We start from the raw sequence: 9,218 nt of genomic DNA on the forward strand, positions 1-9,218 counted from the left end.
TAACTGTGCTCCGTTGCGACAGTTCATTGTTTCGAAGCACCACGTGATGATTGGGTGTGATAGATTCTAACGTTCACATACAACAGGTGTAAGACAGATTTACACACGCAATACACTTAGGTTGACTTGACGAGCCTAGCATGTGTACAGACATGGCCTCGGAACACAGAAGACCGAAAGGTCGAGCATGAGTCGTATAGAAGATACGATCAACATGAAGATGTTCACCGACGTTGACTAGTCCGTCTCACGTGATGATCGGACACGGCCTAGCTAACTCGGATCATGTTATACTTAGATGACTAGAAGAGGGATGTCTATCTAAGTGGGAGTTCATTATAATTTGATTAGATGAACTTAATTATCATGAACTTGGTCTAAAATCTTTACAATATGTCTTGTAGATCAAATGGCCAACGTAGTCCTCAACTTCAACGCGTTCCTAGAGAAAACCAAGCTGAAAGATGATGGCAACAACTACACGGACTGGGTCCGGAACCTGAGGATCATCCTCATAGCTGCCAAGAAAGATTATGTCCTACAAGCACCGCTAGGTGACGCACCTGTTCTCCCTGCAGAACAAGACGTTATGAACGCTTGGCAGGTACGTACCGATGACTACTCCCTCGTTCAGTGCGGCATGCTTTACAGCTTAGAGCCGGGGCTCCAAAAGCGTTTTGAGAGACACGAAGCATATGAGATGTTCGAAGAGCTGAAAATGGTTTTCCAAGCTCATGCCCGGGTTGAGAGATATGAAGTCTCCGACAAATTCTTCAGCTGTAAGATGGAGGAAAATAGTTCTGTCAGTGAGCACATACTCACTATTTCTGGGTTACATAACCGCTTGACTCAGCTGGGAGTTAATCTCCCGGATGACGCGGTCATTGATAGAATCCTTCAGTCGCTTCCACCGAGCTACAAGAGCTTTGTGATGAACTTCAATATGCAGGGGATGGAAAAGACCATTCCTGAAGTATTTGCTATGCTGAAATCAGCAGAGGTAGAAGTCAAGAAGGAACATCAAGTGTTGATGGTCAATAAAACCACTAAGTTCAAGAAGGGCAAGGGTAAAAAGAACTTCAAGAAGGATGGCAAGGGAGTTGCCGCGCTCGGCAAGCAAGCTACCGGGAAGAAGCCAAAGAATGGACCCAAGCCCGAGACTGAGTGCTTTTATTGCAAGGAGAGTGGTCATTAGAAGCGGAACTGCCCCAAATACTTAGCGGACAAGAAGGCCGGCAAAGCAAAAGGTATATGTGATATACATGTAATTGATGTGTACCTTACCAGTACTCGTAGTAGCTCCTGGGTATTTGATACCGGTGCGGTTGCTCACATTTGTAACTCAAAGCAGGAGCTGTGGAATAAGCGGAGACTGGCGAAGGACGAGGTGACGATGCGCGTCGGGAATGGTTCCAAGGTCGATGTGATCGCCGTCGGCACGCTGCCTCTTCATTTACCTACGGGATTAGTTTTAAACCTCAATAATTGTTATTTAGTGCCAAGTTTGAGCATGAACATTGTATCAGGATCTCGTTTAATACGAGATGGCTACTCATTTAAATCCGAGAATAATGGTTGTTCTATTTATATGAGAGATATGTTTTATGGTCATGCTCCGATGGTGAATGGTTTATTCTTAATGAATCTCGAGCGTAATGCTACACATGTTCATAGTGTGAGTACCAAAAGATGCAAGGTTGATAATGATAGTCCCACATACTTGTGGCACTGCCGCCTTGGTCACATAGGTGTCAAACGCATGAAGAAGCTCCATGCTGATGGACTTTTAGAGTCTCTTGATTATGAATCATTTGACACGTGCGAACCATGCCTCATGGGTAAAATGACCAAGACTCCGTTCTCAGGAACAATGGAGCGAGCAACCAACTTATTGGAAATCATACATACTGATGTGTGTGGTCCAATGAGTGTTGAGGGTCGCGGTGGCTATCGTTATGTTCTCACCCTCACTGATGACTTAAGTAGATATGGGTATGTCTACTTAATGAAACACAAGTCTGAGACCTTTGAAAAGTTCAAGGAATTTCAGAGTGAGGTTGAGAATCAACGTGACAGGAAAATCAAGTTCCTACGATCAGATCGTGGAGGAGAATACTTGAGTCACGAGTTTGGCACACACTTAAGAAAATGTGTAATAGTTTCACAACTCACGCCGCCTGGAACACCTCAGCGTAATGGTGTATCCGAACGTCGTAATCGCACTCTATTAGATATGGTGCGATCTATGATGTCTCTTGCCGATTTACCGTTATCTTTTTGGGGGTATGCTTTAGAGACTGCCGCATTCACTTTAAATAGGGCTCCGTCGAAATCCGTTGAGACGACACCGTTTGAATTATGGTTTGGGAAGAAACCTAAGCTGTCGTTTCTAAAGGTTTGGGGATGCGATACTTATGTCAGGAAACTTCAACCTGAAAAGCTCGAACCCAAGTCAGAAAAATGCGTCTTCATAGGATACCCTAAAGAAACTACTGGGTATACCTTCTACCTCAGATCCGAAGGCAAGATCTTTTTTGCCAAGAATGGGTCCTTTCTAGAGAAAGAGTTTCTCTCGAAAGAAGTAAGTGGGAGGAAAGTAGACCTTGATGAAGTATTACCTCTTGAACCGGAAAATGGCGCAACTCAAGAAAATGTTCCTGAGGTGCCTGCACCGACAAGAGAGGAAGTTAATGATGATGATCAAGATACTTCTGATCAAGCTCCTACTGAAATTCGAAGGTCCACAAGGACACGTTCCGCACCAGAGTGGTACGGCAACCCTGTCTTGGAAATCATGTTGTTAGACAACAGTGAACCTTCGAACTATGAAGAAGCGATGGCGGGCCCGGATTCCGACAAATGGCTAGAAGCCATGAAATCCGAGATAGGATCCATGTATGAAAATGAAGTATGGACTTTGACTGACTTGCCCGTTGAGCGGCGAGCCATAGAAAATAAATGGATCTTTAAGAAGAAGACAGACGCGGATGGTAATGTGACCATCTATAAAGCTCGGCTTGTCGCTAAGGGTTATCGACAAGTTCAAGGGGTTGACTACGATGAGACTTTCTCACCGGTAGCGAAGCTGAAGTCCGTCTGAATCATGTTAGCGATTGCCGCATTCTATGATTATGAAATATGGCAAATGGACGTCAAAACGGCATTCCTTAATGGTTTCCTTAAGGAAGAATTGTATATGATGCATCCGGAAGGTTTTGTCGATCCTAAGTATGCTGACAAGGTGTGCAAGCTCCAACGCTCGATTTATGGGCTGGTGCAAGCATCTCGGAGTTGGAACATTCGCTTTGATGAGATGATCAAAGCGTTTGGGTTTACGCAGACTTATGGAGAAGCCTGTGTTTACAAGAAAGTGAGTGGGAGCTCTGTAGCATTTCTCATATTATATGTAGATGACATACTTTTGATGGGAAATGATATAGAACTCTTGGACAGAATTAAGGCCTACTTGAATAAGAGTTTTTCAATGAAGGACCTTGGAGAAGCTGCTTATATATTAGGCATCAAGATCTACAGAGATAGATCAAGACGCCTCATAGGTCTTTCACAAAGCACATACCTTGATAAGATATTGAAGAAGTTCAATATGGATCAGTCTAAGAAGGGGTTCTTGCCTGTGTTACAAGGTGTGAAATTGAGCTCAACTCAATGTCCGACCACGGCAGAAGATATAGAAGAGATGAGTGTCATCCCCTATGCCTCAGCCATAGGTTCTATTATGTATGCCATGCTGTGTACCAGACCTGATGTAAACCTTGCCGTAAGTTTGGTAGGAAGGTACCAAAGTAATCCCGGCAAGGAACACTGGACAGCGGTCAAGAATATCCTGAAGTACCTGAAAAGGACTAAGGAAATGTTTCTCGTTTATGGAGGTGACGAAGAGCTCGTCGTAAAAGGTTACGTCGACGCTAGCTTCGACACAGATCTGGATGACTCTAAGTCACAAACCGGATACGTGTATATTTTGAATGGTGGGGCAGTAAGCTGGTGCAGTTGCAAGCAGAGCGTCGTGGCGGGATCTACATGTGAAGCGGAGTACATGGCAGCCTCGGAGGCAGCACATGAAGCAATTTGGGTGAAGGAGTTCATCACCGACCTAGGAGTCATACCCAATGCGTCGGGGCCGATCAAGCTCTTCTGTGACAACACTGGGCTATTGCACTTGCCAAGGAGCCCAGGTTTCACAAGAAGACAAGGCACATCAAGCGTCGCTTCAACTCCATTCGTGAAAATGTTCAAGATGGAGACATAGATATTTGTAAAGTGCACACGGACCTGAATGTAGCAGATCCATTGACTAAACCTCTCCCTAGAGCAAAACATGATCAACACCAGAATTCCATGGGTGTTCGATTCATCACAATGTAACTAGATTATTGACTCTAGTGCAAGTGGGAGACTGTTGGAAATATGCCCTAGAGGCAATAATAAAAGCATTATTATTATTATATTTCCTTGTTCATGATAATTGTCTTTATTCATGCTATAGTTGTGTTATCCAGAAATCGTAATACATGTGTGAATAATAGACACCAGCATGTCCCTAGTAAGCCTCTAGTTGACTAGCTCGTTGATCAACAGATAGTCATGGTTTCCTGACTATGGACATTGGATGTCATTGATAACGGGATCACATCATTAGGAGAATGATGTGATGGACAAGACCCAATCCTAAACATAGCATAAGATCGTATAGTTTGTTTGCTAGAGTTTTATAATGTCAAGTATCTTTTCCTTAGACCATGAGATCGTGTAACTCCCGGATACCGTAGGAGTGCTTTGGGTGTGCCAAACGTCACAAGGTAACTGGGTGACTATAAAGGTATACTACGGGTATCTCCGAAAGTGTCTGTTGGGTTGACATGGATCAAGACTGGGATTTGTCACTCCGTATGATGGAGAGGTATCATTGGGCCCACTCGGTAATGCATCATCATAATGAGCTCAAAGTGACCAAGTGTCTGGTCACGGGATCATGCATTACGGTACGAGTAAAGTGACTTGCCGGTAACGAGATTGAACGAGGTATTGGGATACCGACGATCGAATCTCGGGCAAGTAACATACCGATTGACAAAGGGAATTGTATACGGGGTTGCTTGAATCCTCGACATCGTGGTTCATCTGATGAGATCATCGAGGAGCATGTGGGAGCCAACATGGGTATCCAGATCCCGCTGTTGGTTATTGACCGGACAGCAATCTCGGTCATGTCTACATGTCTCCCGAACCCGTAGGGTCCACACACTTAAGGTTCGGTGACGCTAGGGTTGTAGGGATATGTATATGTAGTAACCTGAGTGTTGTTTGGAGTCCCGGATGAGATCCCGGACGTCACGAGGAGTTCCGGAATTGTCCGGAGGTAAAGATTTATATATGGGAAGTCCTGTTTCGGCCATCGGGACAAGTTTCGGGGTCACCGGTATTGTACCGGGACCACCGGAAGGGTCCCGGGGGTCCACCGGGTGGGGCCACCTGTCCCGGGGGGCCACATGGGCTGTAGGGGGTGCGCCTTGGCCTACATGGGCCAAGGGCACCAGCCCCAAGAGGCCCATGCGCCTAGGGTTTCAAGGAGGAAGAGTCCTAGGAGGGGAAGGCACCTCCTAGGTGCCTTGGGGAGGAGGGATTCCTCCCCTTGGCCGCACCACCCTAGGAGATTAGATCTCCTAGGGCCGCCCCCCCTTGGCCCTCCTATATATAGTGGGGAGATGGAGGACTTCTAACCTTGATCTTTGGTGCCTCCCTCTCCCTCTCCAACACATCCTCCTCCTCCATAGTGCTTGGCGAAGCCCTGCCGGAGTACTGCAGCTCCATCAACACCACGCCGTCGTGCTGCTGCTGGTGCCATCTCCCTCAACCTCTCCTTCCCCCTTGCTAGATCAAGAAGGAGGAGACGTGGCTGTTCCGTACGTGTGTTGAACGCGGAGGTGCCGTCCGTTCGGTGCTAGGATCATCGGTGATTCGAATCACGTCGAGTACGACTCCCTCATCCCCGTTCTTTGAACGCTTCCGCTCGCGATCTACAAGGTACGTAGATGCATCTAATCACTCGTTGCTAGATGAACTCCTAGATGGATCTTGGTGAAACCGTAGGAAATTTTTTGTTTTCTGCAACGTTCCCCTACAGTACCGGTATGTGCAATAATTCATGGTGACATGTATGAAAGAATTATGAACGGTGGCTTTGCCACAAATACGATGTCAACTACATGATCATGCAAGCAATATGACAATGATGAAGCGTGTCATAATAACGGAACGGTGGTAAGTTGCATGGCAATATATCTCGGAATGGCTATGGAAATGCCATGATAGGTAGGTATGGTGGTTGTTTTGAGGAAGGTATATGGTGGGTTTAAGGTACCGGCAAAAGTTGCGCTGTACCAGAGAGGCCAGAAATGGTGGAAGGGTGAGAGTGCGTATGATCCATGGACTCAACATTGATAACCCACAAGTATAGGGGATCAATTGTAGCCTCTTTCAATAAGTAAGAGCGTCGAACCCAACGAGGAGCTAAAGGTAGAACAAATATTCCCTCAAGTTCTATCGACCACCGATACAACTCTACGCACGCTTGATGTTCGCTTTACCTAGAACAAGTATGAAACTAGAAGTACTTTGTAGGTGTTGTTGGATAGGTTTGCAAGATAATAAAGAGCAAGTAAATAAAAAGCAGGGGCTGTTTAGATAAAGACACAACTAAGTTAGGTTTAGTAGAGAGTTTATTGTTACGAGAAAGTTATTTGTCCCTAGGCAATCGATAACTAGACTGGTAATCATTGTTACAATTTTATTTGAGGGAGAGGCATAACTTAACATACTTTCTCTACTTCGATCATATGCACTTATGATTGGAACTCTATCAAGCGTCCGCAACTACTAAAGATTCATTAAGGTAAAACCCAACCATAGCATTAAAGTATCAAGTCCCCTTTATCCCATACGCAAACAACCTATTTACTCGGGTTTGTGCTTCTGTCACTCACGCCACCCACCATAAGCAAATCATGAACATATTGCAAACCCTACAACGGGGATCCCTCACGCTTGCGCGACACGGAGAGCACCATAGGATCCGAAAGATTCAAGACAAAAGTTTAATATTGACATAAAAATAATATACTTCAAGCATACTAACTAAGCAATTATGTCTTCTCAAAATAACATGGCCAAAGAAAGTTATCCCTACAAAATCATATAGCCTGGCTATGCTTTATCTTAACCACACAAAATATTTAAATCATGCACAACCCCGATGACAAGCCAAGCAATTGTTTCATACTTTTGGTGTTCCCAAACTTTTTCAATCTTCACGCAATACATGAGCGTGAGCCATGGACATAGCACTATATGTGGAATAGAATGATGGTTGTGGAGAAGACAAAAAAGGAGAAGATAGTCTCACATCAACTAGGCATATCAACGGGCTATGGAGATGCCCATCAATAGATATCGATGTGAGTGAGTAGGTATTGCCATGCAACGAATGCACTAGAGCTATAAGTATGTGAAAGCTCAACAAAATAAACTAAGTGGGTGTGCATCCAACTCGCTTGCTCATTAAGACCTAGGGCATTTTGAGGAAGCCCATCGTTGGAATATACAAGCCAAGTTCTATAATGAAAAATTCCCACTAGTATATGAACGTGATATCATACGAGACTCTCTATCATGAAGATTATGGTGCTACTTTGAAGCAAAAGTGTGGAAAAAGAATAGTAGCATTGTCCCTTCTCTCTTTTTCTCTCTTTTTTGGGGCCTTCTCTTCTTTTATGGCCTTTCTCTTTTTTTTATTCCGAAGTATCATCCCGACTTGTGGGGGAATCATAGTCTCCATCATCCTTTCCTCACTTGGGACAATGCTCTAATAATGATGATCATCACACTTTATTTACTTACAACTCAAGAATTACAATTCGTTACTTAGAACAGAATATGACTCTATGTGAATGCCTCCGGCGGTGTACCGGAATGTGCAATAATTCATGGTAACATGTATGAAAGAATTATGAACGGTGGCTTTGCCACAAATACGATGTCAACTACATGATCATGCAAGCAATATGACAATGATGAAGCGTGTCATAATAACGGAACGGTGGTAAGTTGCATGGCAATATATCTCGGAATGGCTATGGAAATGCCATGATAGGTAGGTATGGTGGTTGTTTTGAGGAAGGTATATGGTGGGTTTAAGGTACCGGCGAAAGTTGTGCGGTACTAGAGAGGCCAGCAATGGTGGAAGGGTGAGAGTGCGTATGATCCATGGACTCAACATTGATAACCCACAAGTATAGGGGATCAATTGTAGCCTCTTTCAATAAGTAAGAGTGTCGAACCCAACGAGGAGCTAAAGGTAGAACAAATATTCCCTCAAGTTCTATCGACCACCGATACAACTCTACGCACGCTTGATGTTCGCTTTACCTAGAACAAGTATGAAACTAGAAGTACTTTGTAGGTGTTGTTGGATAGGTTTGCAAGATAATAAAGAGCAAGTAAATAAAAAGTAGGGGCTGTTTAGATAAAGACACAACTAAGTTAGGTTTAGTAGAGAGTTTACTGTTACGAGAAAGTTATTTGTCCCTAGGCAATCAATAACTAGACCGGTAGTCATTATTACAATTTTATTTGAGGGAGAGGCATAAGCTAACATACTTTCTCTACTTGGATCATATGCACTTATGATTGGAACTCTAGCAAGCATCCGCAACTACTAAAGATTCATTAAGGTAAAACCCAACCATAGCATTAAAGTATCAAGTCCCCTTTATCCCATACGCAAACAACCTACTTACTCGGGTCTGTGCTTCTGTCACTCACGCCACCCACCATAAGCAAATCATGAACATATTGCAAACCCTACAGCGGGGATCCCTCACGCTTGCGCGACACGGAGAGCACCATAGGACATCACCAATAATAAAACATGCAACTCAAACCAATCTTGATCATCAAATAGCCATTAGGACAAAACGGATCTACTCAAACATCATAGGATAGCCATACATCATAGGGAAATAATATATAGCGTTGAGCACCATGTTTAAGTAGAGATTACAGAGGGTAAGAGAGAGATTACACCGCTGCATAGAGGGGGGAAGAGTTGGTGGTGAAGGCGGTGAAGTTGTTGGTGAAGATGACGGTGATGATGATGGCCCCCGGTGGCACTCCGACGTCACCGGAAGCAAGGGGGAGAG

Source organism: Triticum urartu, chromosome 2A (genome assembly GCF_056163025.1).
Source record: "Triticum urartu cultivar PI428250 chromosome 2A, HENAU_Tu73, whole genome shotgun sequence".
Taxonomy (NCBI): Eukaryota; Viridiplantae; Streptophyta; class Magnoliopsida; order Poales; family Poaceae; genus Triticum; species Triticum urartu.